This window comes from Cibotium barometz, chromosome 11 (genome assembly GCF_041138505.1).
Source record: "Cibotium barometz isolate CiBa-2024 chromosome 11, ASM4113850v1, whole genome shotgun sequence".
Classification (NCBI taxonomy): Eukaryota; Viridiplantae; Streptophyta; class Polypodiopsida; order Cyatheales; family Cibotiaceae; genus Cibotium; species Cibotium barometz.
The window spans coordinates 42,955,270-42,970,781 of NC_141056.1; the positions used below are offsets into that span (position 1 = coordinate 42,955,270).

Here is a 15,512-nt window from a genome sequence, read left to right on the forward strand (position 1 = left end):
AGAGAGTGTCCTGCCAGAATGTGCTACAATGAATGTCCTACCACAGAGAGGCCATTCTCCACTGCCCGAGAGAGTGCTCCCCTTATATCCACCTTGGGTGTTCTCCCCTCGGGTGTCCTCCTCCTTGAAGTCCCAACCCTCATCATGTAGTGTAGAGGGAAGATCTTCCATCGGGAAAAGAAAAATGGTGCTCAAGAGGATCTCGCTATCCCTTAGGAAAGGGAGAGGGGTGTTGCCTCCATGAGTGCCATCGGAGTTGGCCATGCACGTCGGAGATGTCGGAGGGCACCGGTGGTGAGACGACGGTCAAAGGCGATCGAAGGGACACCGGCGGTGGTGACGGCGGTTGAAGCCGTCGAAGGGCACCAACGGTGACGGCGGTCCGAGAGCCATCAGAGGGCACCGGCGGTCGGACGGGCAGAGATGTCGGAGGTGATGGTGGGAATCTCTTGGTGGAGTGTGAAGGACCTAGCTTCCCATCCACAAGGTTTTTTATGTACTTCTTTAGACATACACTAGCATTTTTAAAAGCTGCACCAGCCTCACCAAAACAACTTTACAAACTCCTTGGATTCATTAGTAAGAGATGCATTCCATGACCACCCACCACCTTTTGTTGTGTTGTCTTTATCATAACTAGAAAGCCACTCTCACTGGCAATTTAGATGGCTTCCTCTATAGTCTCAATCAGTCCTTCACCTATAGGCACAGTGGGAACCCTAGATTTTCACATCATCTCACTGGGTAAAAAATAGGAAGCATATCCTATGGTCAAAGTAGAGATGCGTTGGAAAATCTTTTTTTGATAGAAGGTAGAGTCTATAGGAAACTTTGGCAAATGTTTGAAAATTTTCAAGATATATTCTCACCTTTAGTGTAAATTTGGCAATTTTTCCTCCAAAATGTATCCAAAAATTTGCTTCCTTGTGCTAATATATTAAGAAAGTCACCATTTTTTAGGTCTAAAATAGCCAAGGACTTTTAGAAGACCCTTGAAAATTAGCCTTTGGGCTAAATTTTACCCCTAATTTTTTCCTTGTGTCTCACGTGTTGTTGCTTTGTCTCCCATCACCCAATTTTACTATCATTCTTAGCCTTCTTTTCTTCTCGTCTAGAGGTAGTGGTGATAGGTAGCTTCCATTTTTTTATTACTATAGAAGGCCTTCTTCTGCATAGGCCGCCATGGCTAATGAGTGTGTTGTTTTGCTTATGGTTATGAGCTACCATCAACTTGAGCTTTTTATTTATAGCTCTGTCATGAAAACTAGTACTTATAAGCACTTTACTGAACCATGTTGCCTACTTCCACTAGGAAAGGAATCCTGCATTCTTCCGTTCCATTTGGGACATATCTCTTCTTGTACCGACTTATCCCTTCTTGCATCACCAACCAACCTCTATCATGAGGCCTACATAATCATCAATATATGGACACATCGTGGCTCACCAATATTGAGCTCACACAACATGCATGCTTCTCCTTTTTGCATGCTAAACCTTCAAGGGTTCTCTTCATATGTTTCTCTTTAGAAACTAGCAGCATGTGCTAATCAACATGAAAGCCTCTAATGGCTTCCACACTTATTTTTGCATCTTTCATAAGAAAAGTTAACCAACACAACCCTCTTTTCTGTGTGCTCAGTGTGCTCAAGGTGAGCTGCATCCTTAGCCCACAACCACTTGTCCCTTACTTGGAAAATCTTGCACCTATTCACATTCTTTGTTAAATGCAAAGAATCATGGGATTCACACATCCCATCATATAGCATCTCTTCTTCAAATTGAGAGCATCCCTTCTTCAAATTGAGCATCATCTTGCCTAGAGCCTATGGCTTTGATACCATGTATGAATATATAATAGCGAAAGCAAGATCAACATAATACAAAGCACTGAAGTATAGAAAGAAGAGAAGAGTAAACAATATTACTGCTTGCAAAAACTTGATTACAAACTGATGTGGCGTCTGCCCACCCTGTGCTTTGGGAAAGGAGCTTTGATGGCAATATAGACAGACTCTAGTTGGAGGATTTCTTGATTACAACAGTGCTTTAACACAACGAACTTGATGTGATAAACTAAAGCGACCAAACTAGCCTATATATAACACACAAGGTCAGTATGGACGTAGGTCGACCACGTCGGCCAACCCATGACTTGTGGACCAAAATTACCAACCAACCACATCATCTGAATGGGACCATATTAGACTACAAAAAAGTACCAGAGGTTGTCATGTAGCTCCATAGTCATCTGAAACCATTTGGACTCTAAAAATAGCCCTATAACCCGAGAATAATGTGTCATGAATATGATGCCTCAATTTGACGTCTAGCACTCACTAATGCGGTCACATATCCCACACAAGCATACATCCTACTTGGCAGAGTGAGCCTGTTGGAAAGTTACCCGACTCACCTAGTCCACCCATCCATATAATGGTGCCATCAGGACATCCATCCATCCACGCACCCAATCGTTTTTGTTATCTAATTAGGTCCTACCGCTATAAAAATATAAAAACACGTTCTTTAATTAAAAACGTTCCACAATGTTCCTTAAAACAGCCTTTGAGAACAATATTTACATCAAACAGTTCTTACAGCGAAAATGTTCACAAAAGAGACCCTGAAACCGGATCAATAGCCAAATCTAGGCTTCCATATCCATGTCTATAGACATATCCAAACCAATACCAATCCACCGATGATCTAGAATTCGGTCTTCCAGCCTAAACCAACTAGGTATACCTCACAGACCATACTCCCTCGTCGTCGACCAGTCGACGAGGACCAAGCCGGCCTATCACTCCCTTAGGCCCTGTCGCTTGTACCAAATCCTCCCGCTTCTCAGAGGAGACGTCTACTCATGATGTGGACTAATTCACCGCACTAACCTGGGCCTGCAGAACTAGACAGCATCATAATCACATGTCCACCCTCGCAAGGTGAAGATCCAATTCCCAATAACATAGGAGGGGATTACCCTGGATCGACAACAATGAAACCAATAAACATATCCATAAATATCAAGAAAAAAATCTTTTCTTTTCAATAATTCATTATACTATTTTTATAGTAATTTTTATCTTAATTAAACTTTAACTAGTAAATCAATCAAATAGATCACAATTGACAAGTAATAGAGAAATGGAGACCATACCTCAACCCCCAAGAATGATATATAATTGAAAAACTAAAAATATATATCTTATAAAAATATGCAAAAATCTGTCGTTCAATCGTTATCTTTGCTCGTTAACAAGAGCTTCAAAACTTCAAATATGAGAACAGAGAGTCTTCTAATACCTTCTCGTAGAATTGAAAATATACAACCATCCCCAAGCTTGATCTCCTCTTACTCATACTCTAAGAACTATGGCAAAGTAACCTTCTCTTGCAAAGCTTGATCTCCTCTTTCTCATACTCTAACTCTTCTCTCTTTCGAAGGACTATGGTAAAGTAACCTTCTCTTGCAAAGCTACGACATACTATTATTCCTTAAAACTATGGATTAGTAGTCTCTTCCTTCGAAAGACCATAACAATCTAGCCTTCTCTTTCAAGAGATTACATGAGAATGAAAGGATACATACATCTCAAGGTCTAGAATCACCTTGAGACTACTTGTTGTCTTCTTACAATTTCCATGTATAGAGACCCTAACAAAACTAAAAAATTATTTCGGCCATAACTCTCTGATAAAAACTCAAAATATAGTTATATAACCAATCAAAAGAATCAAAAGACATCTAGTCTACAAGCCATCGAGGGTAGAATAGACAAAAACATTTGTATATAGCCACAAACGCATCATCTTTAAAAACACGTCGCTTTTTCATATTTTTAACATGGCTTCTAAATATATAAAAGTACTCTAAATATGACCTATCACTTAAATTCAAAATTCTATTTTTTGAGATATTTATCTTTGAATAGAGCTATTCTTGTCTTCTTATTTCTTTTCAAATTTATGAAACTAATATTTTTACTCACTTTCTTAATATTTCTAACCTTATAATCGCTCTCTATAAGTGCACTCTCTTCTTAAAATCTATATTAAAAGAGAATCATTACATGGCTTAGGAGAGATCTTACAACATCTTATCAATTGATAGTCTATTATCTTAATTAATTAATTGGACACACATGTTATTTGCTTTTTTAAGAGGAAGTTCTCTTTAACCACACCCCTTTGGTAATGAGTATTGAACCCACCTTCCAAATAGAGCTCTAATACACCACCAACTAGGCTATTTCCCCCACCCATACACTTGTTGATTGTCAAGGATACAACTTAATATAATTTAATTTTTCAAGTTTCTCTTACTTTTAAGAAAATTTTGCATAATGAGGATTCTCACTTTGAGGCTGAAAGACGTGAGCTCTAACATCGAGATTCTTCTTGACACACAAATGTAGATCTCTACATTTATAAAGCAAATATTATTGATGCAAAGAGTAGGAATTAATTACAGTATAAGCCCTATCTAACGTCATTTGTAATGCATTATGAATCATGTTTTGCCATGTGACATCACACTGCGAACAAACCGGTAAATTTGGCACCCATTGCTTTGTAATTAGTATTGTTTAGTTTGTGATGATGTGCATTAGGCATCTTGGAGTGTCTTAAGTTGCCATGATGTGTCATTACCATAACAAAGCCTGTCATTGATTGTTAAAACATGTGCCCACCACCACCACATACACATGGGCCAAAATGGCCTACAAGTAGGGTGTGAATAGTCAAAGGAAGCGCGCGGGCTCCATCCATGCGTGCCTAAGCAGCTAACTCTCTGTCAAGGCAATGGAGTTACAAAGGCAACTAAGAACATCATCTTTTGGGTGAGCCCTCCATGTGCCCATGGAACATGTCCATATACCCACCATGCACCATATGTGGTCTGCTCTTGGTAGTAGGCACAATATGAGAGAGAGAGAGAGAGAGAGAGAGCTCTTCAGATTGTTCTTCTTGCACCTTTTCACCAATACACCACAATGTACAATTACTCCAGTAAACAGCAAAAAATACTTACATGCACTACCCAAAAAAAGAAAGTTCACAGGCCATTGCTTGCCTGGTAATGAAGCTTCTTTGAGCCCTCCAAATACACAGGAGTTGATTTGCAGCACAATTGTACCAAGCTTACAAACAAGCAACAATGTAAGGCATGTCTAAAAACTGTGTTAAAAAAAATTAAAGGCAGGTGAGAATCTAATGAATTCAAGCTAACCATACAAAAAAAGTAAATAATAGCAATCCATGTAAGAGATAATAGCAAGCCTCGGATGTTCTTAAAAGTGCAATGTGAGAGAAGAACGAACCAGTACAAGAGTTTATGAAATAATGGAAAGCTGTGGAGGTTCTTAAAAGTGCAATGTGAGAGAAGAACGAACCAGTACAAGAGTTTACGTTCATTGAATTCAACGATGCATGTGTATTCAGAACGGTAAGTAAGAACCTCCTACATCACAAAATTCAGCAGCACAACTCAGACTGTATGGGCTTGTGCATCAACACAACTTAACATTTTCAAAATAAAAGGCTATACAGCTTTAGCATTTGGGGCCTTCCATGTGTGCTGGTTCCCACCTCCAAATGGCGAGCACCAATATTTACAACACCCAGCTTACCCTTTTCACTGTACACGCCCCTCTTAAGCCACATGACCCCGTCTAAGTGGGAGGACTTTCCCAACTCATGGGAGCGTCCTCCTCATCCTCAAAATGGAAGACGCCGAATTGTTTTCAAATTGATCGGTGGCAATCACCTGTTACCAAAATCCATGGATATATTGATTAGAACAACAAAATCATGATTCATTCCATTCTTTAATGGGAAGCAAGGCACCCAATTCACTGCTTTTAGGTAGCTTAGACAAAACAAAAACCTTTTTTTACACAGCAAAGAGCAAGACAAATCCATATAGATAAAATGTAAACCATTTTGCTTGATATAAAAGCATTAGTGATGTGATGGTTGCTGCTCTATAAAATACTGCACCCTTTGATTAAAAATACACCAATAAAGAAAGTCTTTTCTTGGACGCCATGCAAGTACCTGCTTGAACCCAGCATGACATGAAAGAACCTCTCACAGGATACCCTCCATCACACCAGTTGTGGGGCCTAGCAACCCCATGGATGATGTCTCAGGGTTTTGTTGACAACATTGCTTCTGTTGCAACCCAGTCATAAGCCTCCCATCTCAAGTCATGCTCAAATCGCCAGGCTAGGTCATCAGCATCACATTTCCATCTTCCAAGCGCAGCCAGATTGGCCCTAAATTTACACATCTTTAAGGTGCGAGGCAATTAACATCCACTGGAAATGGCACCCATGGCACTCGAAACAGAAGACCAAGGTGGATTGTCCTCGTATCCAAGCACAAGATCAAGCTGTGCACGCAGCTAAAAAGGACCTTTTGGGATTGTTCCTCATTGGATCATATACATCACTGTGTATAAATCTGTAATTTCTAAACAGCCCTTACTGATATGTTTTCTACCACTTGATGCTTCTGCAAAAGCATCAAACTGCCAATGTTTACATACCCAAAGCGAGTATGCCATAACTCTGCAGCATCCATGGCAGGAGTAACTCCATGTGCATTGTGTTCGTGCTTCTCATAGCTTTCCAGCTTATACAAGCCATTACATAATGTCCCAGAAGTGAAATCTAATAACCCCTGTAGGGTCAGGATCTCATAACCCCTTATAGGATCTTTTACCAAACACTTCTCGTCTGCAAATTCCACAACCAGACCTTGTTTTGTAGAAACTAAAAGCATATTTCTTTTTATCTTGAGGACAAATTTCTCCTAATTGCAGCAATGAGAGGAATGATATGCACATGAAACACGACATCCAACTGGTGCATGTTCCAAACTCCTAAATACCTCTCCTCTTTTGAGATAATGTGCTGTGAGGCACCACTATCAAAACACCACACAACATCATGTTAGTTTGATGCACAAAGAGACATATCCCGACAAGAAGTGTAACCAATACATGTGACCAAAATTGTCCAGTCATCCTCAACCAAGTTAGCAAATTGCTCTTCTTTTGATTTAAGGCATCCGCAACCACGGTGCCAGAGTCTTTCTTTTCCTCCTTAGCAAGCCTTTTCATGTATTCATTTATGTAACGCCCCAGCTTATGGCAAAAGAGGCATTTGCTTTTCTTCATGGGCTTGATAGCATCCCCTTTGTCTGAAGCTTCAGACTTCGCAGATGGCTGTCTTTGGGCTGATTTCCACCCTGTTTTGTTGCCTTACCCTTGCCCTTGTCTTTTAAGGCAAAAGCCTAATCACTACCACGCATACCAGAAATGTTTATCCTCATTTATTCCTCCTGCAAAAGTAGACCCACCAACTCAAATGTGAGAGGTTGGGTTTCCTCTCATAGACAGATTGAGGGTGGAGTGACGTGTGAGCAACTACTCTCTAAGGTCCTTGACCTTAATAAAGTGCTGTCATAGCATCCCCCTCATTCATGGAGAGAATGTCAAATGTCTAGCTGCCTTTTCAAGTATGCAACTCTAGCCTCATTTCGTGTCTAATATGCGGCTTCCAAAGTATCCCAAGCTTGTTTTGCGGTCTTGCATCACCTAATGAGGTATAATAGACCTCTTCGTTGAGAGGGCAAAGAGAGACATCTGCATCCCATCTCCTTTGTTCTTGCATAGATGCTGATGTTGCTGTTGGCTCTTGTTCTATTCCAATTACCCGCTGAGCACCATTCCTGGGAGGAGTGACAGTTTGTATGGTGGATGGATGAGCATCGTCACCACACACCAAGCCCATAAGCCCTTGGCAACCAAGAGATTCCTAATTATAAAGCTCCATAGGGAGTAATTGCTTCCGTCAAGCTTATCTTCCTGTGCCAAAACTCCAAATACATCGATCTCCTAAACACAAAACACAAGTGATTAGTACAAACCCCCTAAGAGGGGTGCAGGCTAGCTCACCGCCCAACCGTCGCACAAAACACAAGTGATTAGTACAAACCCCCTAATAGGGGTGCAGGTTAGCTCACCCCCCAACCGTCGGTTCTATGCTTCGAACCACCCCCAAGCCAATGGCTAAGTCAATGTTGTGTATATCACACATTTGCATATCATGTTTCCCTCGGGTAACATCTTTGATACTAAAACCTAGTACCGATCCAACTCCATAAGAATCTAGGTCTATAAAGAGATATCTACTCTATAGAACCAAAATCTGCACAATGTAAAAGTATCTGTATAATCACCAGTAAACCTAGTGCACCTCAAGGAAAATATGACACAACGGCCCATCCTCACCATGCTGACAACAATAAGTTATCCATGTTCATAGAGAAATGTCATCAATGTAATCTTCTCGACAAAAGTCAAGAGACATGCTTCCCTCGTGAGTCAAATTCATCAGAAAATAACCACCCACATGAAGCTACACTGAATCCCTAGCTTAAAGCCGGAAACTCTCTATCAAAAGATGATTGAATAAACCATCCCTAAGATCTCATGCACTACATCCAAGAAATGTGCTCGATCGATACATGGTCTAAAGTTATTATTGGATGACTCAAAGTAGGTAAGACCAATGATCATACAAGAAAGTAATAAGTAACTACTAGTCACAAATCTCGTAACTAGCACTCAATTGTGATACATGGATTGCAATCGAAGCAAATGCTTGCAAATTCCTTCATCGAGGCATCCCAATCGACGCCTATCTGAGTCTAACCAATGTTATTCCTAGATGCACGAAGGAAATATCGATCATGACAACTCTATCGGCAAAATAAAATTAGGTAAGTGCATAGTATACATAGCACTATCGAAGACATGCTATCGAACCTTCGCATCCTCTATTGGATCACACCAGGTAGCCTCCAATCACTAGGATCCCCACATAAGATGTGGGTTCCCACTTTTGCAACACACCAAAGTACATCTGCATCCAAGAGTTCATCTAAACAAACTAAACGTTACCTTGGCAAGACTAACCAAAGAAGGCTCTCTCATCTCCCAAGTCAATTGCCTCTACCATAAATTCTTCTCTATAGTTCAAGGATTTTACCCAAAAGAAAAACACCCGCATCCAAGAGTTCATCTAAACAAACTCAATGTTACCTTGGCAAGACCAACCAAAGAAGGCTCTCTCGTCTCCCAAGTCAATTGCCTCTACCATAAATTCTTCTCTATAGTTCAAGGATTTTACCCAAAAGAAAAACACCCATCTACGACTAGACCCACTAAAATATCCTAAACAATAATATGTATGATATCGTGTACCAGATGGGACACCAAGGTATACGTCTCCAAGGTGTATATCTCCGTCAAAGAGATCAACCACTCTTGCGTCCCCTCCCTCACAGCACCCCTACAATGGTCCAGATCTACTCCTTTAGATCAGTCTACCACAAGTTCGGGTAATCAAGGACGATTTTGGTCCAAGTTGTTCAGATAAAGCATTACGAGCATGCATACAAAGCAAGAAGGTATCAAGAAATTTCATTCTCGCTACATACTCAAGCAACTCTCCTTCCACCTATGTCTGCTCCTCGTGGGTGTGAAGGCCATGGTACCCTCTACTAGAGGGGAAAGTATCACATGCGCTCTGTGTCACCATTTGGCCACCCAATTGGTCCACCCGTGTGCTTTCTTATCATGTATATACATTGGGCTGGTGTCCATGGCAGTTGTTTATGCCGGGGATTGATGCCACTCATGTGATACTGTAGACTTGGCTTTTCGTTGGGACTTGTGCCTCCGTGTACATGCCCGGAAATGCTTGGTGGATTGGTGTTCCATTGGGTCTAGTACCTCGTGTACTTGCCTGGAGCACGTCTATTTTGGTATAGTCTCATGAACGGGAATTGTCCATACCAATGCTGCATTGCATAGCATCTTTATGTGCTTGCTTGCAATTGAAATTGCATGCTGTTTTCATGCTTGCTTGACCAATGTGTAGTTCCGAGTAAGGGGACGCCCGCCCGCGAATCATGCTTGTGAAATTGTCTGCTGACATGGTTATGTGGCATGTGACAGGTCGTACGTATTGGTCATAAACTTGGCCTTAGGAGTTAGTACTAATTTATAAGTGAGTGTGTACACACTTCATTAAGTTTTGGGCGACCAAAACTCACTTATAAATTATGACCAACCCGGTGTTCACACACACTGATGTCCCGAGGTGAACATAACCCAATGTCCACCGCCCAGACCTTATTCCCTTTGTACAAAGGGAGTAACCAGCCATGTGTCCACTCTAGCTTACTCCACAAAGCACCTGCTTGCCACCTACACTGGACAACTCACCACCTCACTCCTCTTCCTCTCTCTAGAGTTTGGGGCTATAGGGGCTGCATTTTCTGCACATTCTCCTTCCCAACTCCATTTCCAAGCTTGCTAAGGTGATTTTCAAGCTTCCTAGAGTGTTTACGGATGCTAATCACTCTCCTACACACTCCCAATGACTGAAATTCAACAAAACAACTCGCTTTATTGCTGTAATTTCTGGTCTTTTTGCTGAAAACCCTAATTTCAGCTCTCCTTTCTCAAGTTGAACCATAGGGGAAGCTTTCCCAAGGTTCCCTTCATCCTCTTGAAGACTTTTGTCGCGAAGAAAGGCGACAAATCAAAGATCCCAACACTCCAAGACTTCCGTTGTCATCGACTCTGCTTGCTATTGGTAAGCTTTTATGCTTAAATATGGGAGCAAGTGGCAGGAGGGAGGAACCGGATTACAAGATCACATACCCTGTGTAGTGTTCTCTTGTCCTACGTGCTCTCTTGCAGATTGTTGCTACCATGTGTTGGTGGAACAATAGAGAGCAGATGGTAGAGAACATGGGCACTTGAGAGGGTAGTGTGGGTTGCAAGTCTACATCGACCACCACTTGTTTGAAATAATGTATTCATATGCATTGGTATGGAAATCTGGTCAGAAATGCCCATGACACTATGTACTTGATTCTCCCAAGATCAATATACTTTATTTGAGGGAGGGGTCGGCCGTTCCGGCTCATTGTGTGTCTCTTGTCAATTCAGCAATTTACTTCTTGTATTTTGAGCAAGTGTCCATCAAATCTTAGTGTATTTAAGTGAATTGATTAGCATTGTGTTCAACCAAGTTACACTCTGCACTGTAGTGCATGGTGACAAGATGACTCATTATCAGTGCAACACTGTAGAGCAGTAGAACCCTTTAGGATTTGATATTTGTCGTATGTCGTGACCCCATTGTAATCCTCAATCCAGGATATGTTAGGCACGAGCTATGTAGGTCATTCCTAAACCTTAGAGAGTCAATCAGTCAGTCAAGTCCCTTAACCCACTTACAGAGAATCATTCATGCATATAGAAGTCAGTAGAAGCCTTAGGATTTGCTTCAGATCATGTCTGCATTTTGCATATCATTCATTCCATATGCATATAGACCATCTAGATCATTGCAGAAGACTCAGAATATCATCCAGTATTTTTCCTATATTTTATATCATTTATCTGGTATTTTACCATATTATTATCAACATTATCCATATAATGCAAGACATGATGCAGTCGGCCAGCTTTCAGCCAGCCGACCTGATCATGAGAGGCATATAAATAGCCTAGCATTGCATTCATTCATATCATTCAATCATCAGCAATCAAGCGTTTCTTTCTTCAGCACAAGGAGCATCCACAATTGAGCATTCGGTATATCTTCATCAAAACGCAGCACCTTCAGCATTCAGCCACTACAATACCTTGCATTTTCAGCATTCACACAGTTTTCAGCATTCATCATATCATCGTTTTGCTACAGCCCTTCCGGTGAAGGTAAAACGCATTCATACATTCATTTTCAGCATACATTCACAGCCTAGAACAGTCCCAATCAGCCCCTTCTCTCAGCCTCAGATTTGCAGCCTTCCTACATTCCATTGGAAGAGTGCACAGGCTTGAGATCGGTCATCATCAGTGCTTCTACAGCCGTGTACACTTCAGCCCGACTCTTGGTCTGTCAGAGGTCTTGTGTTTGCCTTATCTACATTCCAAAGTCACTCCCTCGGTCATTCTCTTCAGAGATAATAAAGCAAATACTCCTAGCAATAGGAGGGGGCCCTTCAGTGGGTAATTTGGGACCCAATAAGGTGTACAGAACTCTCTCTCTCTCTCTCTCTCTCTCTCTCTCTTAAAGTTTGAAGTACTAAAAGTGGATTGCTAAAGACTCGCGAAACTCAAGATAAAGAAGGCGGTGTGAGACTTTGTGTGACAGGATCCTTCATTACGCATAATTCCGCTACATGTTACATTGATATCAGATTCAACTTGTCCACACACACCGCATCCTAGCATGAGAGCATCCATGGATGGTCAAACTTCGCTTCCGACACAACCACCGACTTCAGTAACATGTCTAGAGAGAAGAGTACACATCAGCAGAGGAAGACGTCTCCCCCGAAGGAGTCCTTGCTCTTCTGCCTACTACAGATACCATCGCTCTACTCCGAGGTGATGTATAACGAGGTAGGCCGAGAAGGTAGTTGTGAACGAGGCTAGGTTGTCCATTATAATAGAAGAATTTCAGATAAGCTATATGGCATGCACTTGAGTCATGATGGGTTGGTCGTACCCTTTGTAGGCTCTTAACAAATTCAGTCTGGTTAACCGTGGGCTATGGGTTGCTTGATGGAAAACATGGCCAAATGGATTTGCGTGATCCTTGAGCCTCTTTTGAAGTGTTAGTGGGCTGATTGACCCTTTTGTGGGAAGAAGCATGGTGATGTCGGAAGAAAGAAGTGATGAAGCCTTGAAGAGCATGCATGGCTTGGAGATGAAATTCTAGATTACCATGCCATGTCAACCTTGGGCATGCGGCTTTGCTTTGATCTTTTGGGCATTCTACCTCGCTTGATTAGCACAGTTGTAGGTAATTTTTGTGCCTTGCCGACCAGGAAGAACACACACATACACACTTCTCTGCTGCAGCCCGTCTCCTGCTGTTCAGCCAATAGAGAAGCGCATCCAACCCTCTGCTTTCTGCAGTCCAGCCAGCCCGCCTGTAAGTGCTGTCCAGCGCTCTGTTTTCTGCAGTCCAGCGCTCTGCTTTTTCACCAATCAAGAGGCGCCTAGCCACCATGCCATCTGCTCGCCCCCTTTCCAAGTGTGTGAGAGAGAGAAAGCCCAAGCGCCTGTATATTCCCCTTGTTTTTCCACCAAAAAAAATGAGGCGCATAAAGCAGCCCGCCAGTCCCTTCCTAGAAAAAGCACACACGTGGCCCCAACAATAGCATATGGGCCATGTTTACTTTCATAAAGGGTATTATCAAGTCTTTAAAGGTTTTTAAAACCTTTTGTCCCATTCCCGCACATGGGGTTGTGTAAAAGGGGACCTTTTTTAAAACCTTGAGTCCTTTTTGACTTCCAAACCGATGCCATTCACACTGTCCACCATGTCCCCGTGCACACCTGCATACTGTCCAGGGAAAAACACAGGGTCGTGACAACAGATGTTTTTTCTATCATACCATTGGGCATGGTAAGAAGGATTGCCAAAAATGGCAAAGTCATCTGTGGTATTTGATGCTAAGCAAGAGGGTGAGAGCGCTGCCGCACAGAAAAGCTTCATCCGAGCTTATGGCTTTGCCAAGGGCCAGCAGTTTGTAGTCCTATTTGACATGGGCACTTCTAAGGACGTCATCTCTCCCCAGTTGGCTACCAAAATGAGCTGTACATTAGTGCCATATCATCTTTTTTTTTTTAATTCAAGAAAGAGACTTCTATTAAGTATGAAAAAGACATACAACAATCACAGCTATAAGCCGGAAAAGAATAGAATCACCCCAATATGTAAGGTGATTTCAAACACTGAGGAGCATCATGATGCCATGCAAGACCTGTGGGACTAGAGGAAAAGAAAATGCCATGGTCCCACTCTCGCATAAATATAACGCGCTTTGCCTGTGAAAAACAAGAAGACCCCTGAATATGGATTCACACTTGGTCTCCGCACCCACATATCTCAAAAGGCACAGCAGTTTGCCTTTGTAGTTTAGAAGGCCTCATTCCAATGACATTTCATTGTCTCGCCTCTTCTGGGGTGTGACATGATCTTAGGAATCCAGTGGTTTCGTCAGTATGAGCCTATTCCCGATTGGGGACAGGACACTTTTACTATCTGTAAAGGTTTTTCGAAGCCGGTCATGATTCGTGGGAATAGAAGTATTCTTGGCATCCCATTGATTTCTCATCTCCAAGCCCAACGAGCTATCTGCAAGGAAGCGGAAGGAGCATTGCTTTATGTTCATGCTCAAACAGCCTCTACCTCATCAGTAGCAACTATCTCATCTTCATCTCCAATCCCACAGTTAGCAGACCTCTTGTCTAGACATCGGGACATTATGCTTAGGGACGATCTCCCGCCCAGTCTCCCCCCCATCCCATCTTGAGGACCATCATATCGATTTGGTCCTTGGATCTCGCAAGTTCCCTTATCATCTTTCTAAGACTTTAGAGGACAAGCTAGAAAAGCAGTTATCTAAGCTCCTTCGAGCCGGATTCGTTCGGCCATCTTCCTCACCATTTGTTGCACCCATCCTATTTGTCCAAAAGAAGGACACGTATTGTCATGTGCACAGTGTGTATCTACCGTGTGCTACACGCACACAAGACTAGCTTCGAGGTTTGGGGAAGCTTGGAGCTAGGCAGGCTAATTGGCGAGCTGAGTTAGGGATAGACTAACGGGCGGGCACCCAAGTATGGACGGGCGGGCACCGAAGTGTGGACGCCCGATGACCGGCCAAGAGCCTATAAAAGGGTGGCCAAGGTTAGTCATTAGTCATATAGAGTCTCGCGAGATTTGTGAGAGCTCTATGGTCTGGAGCCTGGATCTAGTGCAAACGTGCACCTGCTTTACGCAGTCGAGGCCGACAGCAATCTCGAGGCCCACGAGGGTAGCTTCGGGGCAGTATGGGACGTCGCAAGGTAGAGATTGGTCGGTACGTCAACCTAGTTAGCTCAGCTCGTGGCTCGGTGGGGACAGCCAAGATTGTGGGCTTGCCCACGGCTGTCATGGTTGGGTGGTGAGTCAGGCCTGCACCCCCTTCTTGTTTATTTGTTTGTTTGCAAGTTTCGAGTCTCGAACAAGGAGCGTTCTACGAGGAGATCTGGTGGGGATTTGAAAGTGGTATCAGAGCGTGCCTCGTGAACGAGCAAGTCGGTAGGTAGAGAAGATGAGGTCGAAGAAAGGTATGTGTTCAAGAAGCTTGCTGTTTTGTTTATGCATACTGCTGTTTTTTCAGATTAGTATGTGCTTTTTTCATCAAAGAAACTCGTGATGAGGGTGTAGGTGGTTAGCAAGGTTGTTTGCTTTGCAAGAACAAGGCTGAAGGTGTTTGTGCAGTCGCATGAACAAGTTGTGAGAGAAAACAAAGAAAAAGCAAGTTTGCTTTTGGCTGAACGAGAGAGAGAGAGAGAGAGAGCGCAAGAAGAGATTGTTGGCGATGCTGATTGCAGGTGCTGGTGTAACACGCGGAAGCTC

The 15,512-nt window shown here is 42.6% G+C and overlaps 1 protein-coding gene across 1 annotated transcript in view; it reads right to left on the minus strand.

Annotated features, from left to right (window-relative positions):
- Positions 1–5,407: 5,407 nt before the first annotated feature.
- The window catches only part of LOC147634197 (histone-lysine N-methyltransferase family member SUVH9-like), a 50,417-nt gene continuing 40,312 nt past the window's right edge, over positions 5,408–15,512 (minus strand). Inside the window, exon 2 of the mRNA XM_086805356.1 lies at positions 5,408–5,770. The gene's annotated coding sequence lies outside the window, so the exon portion shown is untranslated. The remainder of the gene's footprint in view (positions 5,771–15,512) is intronic.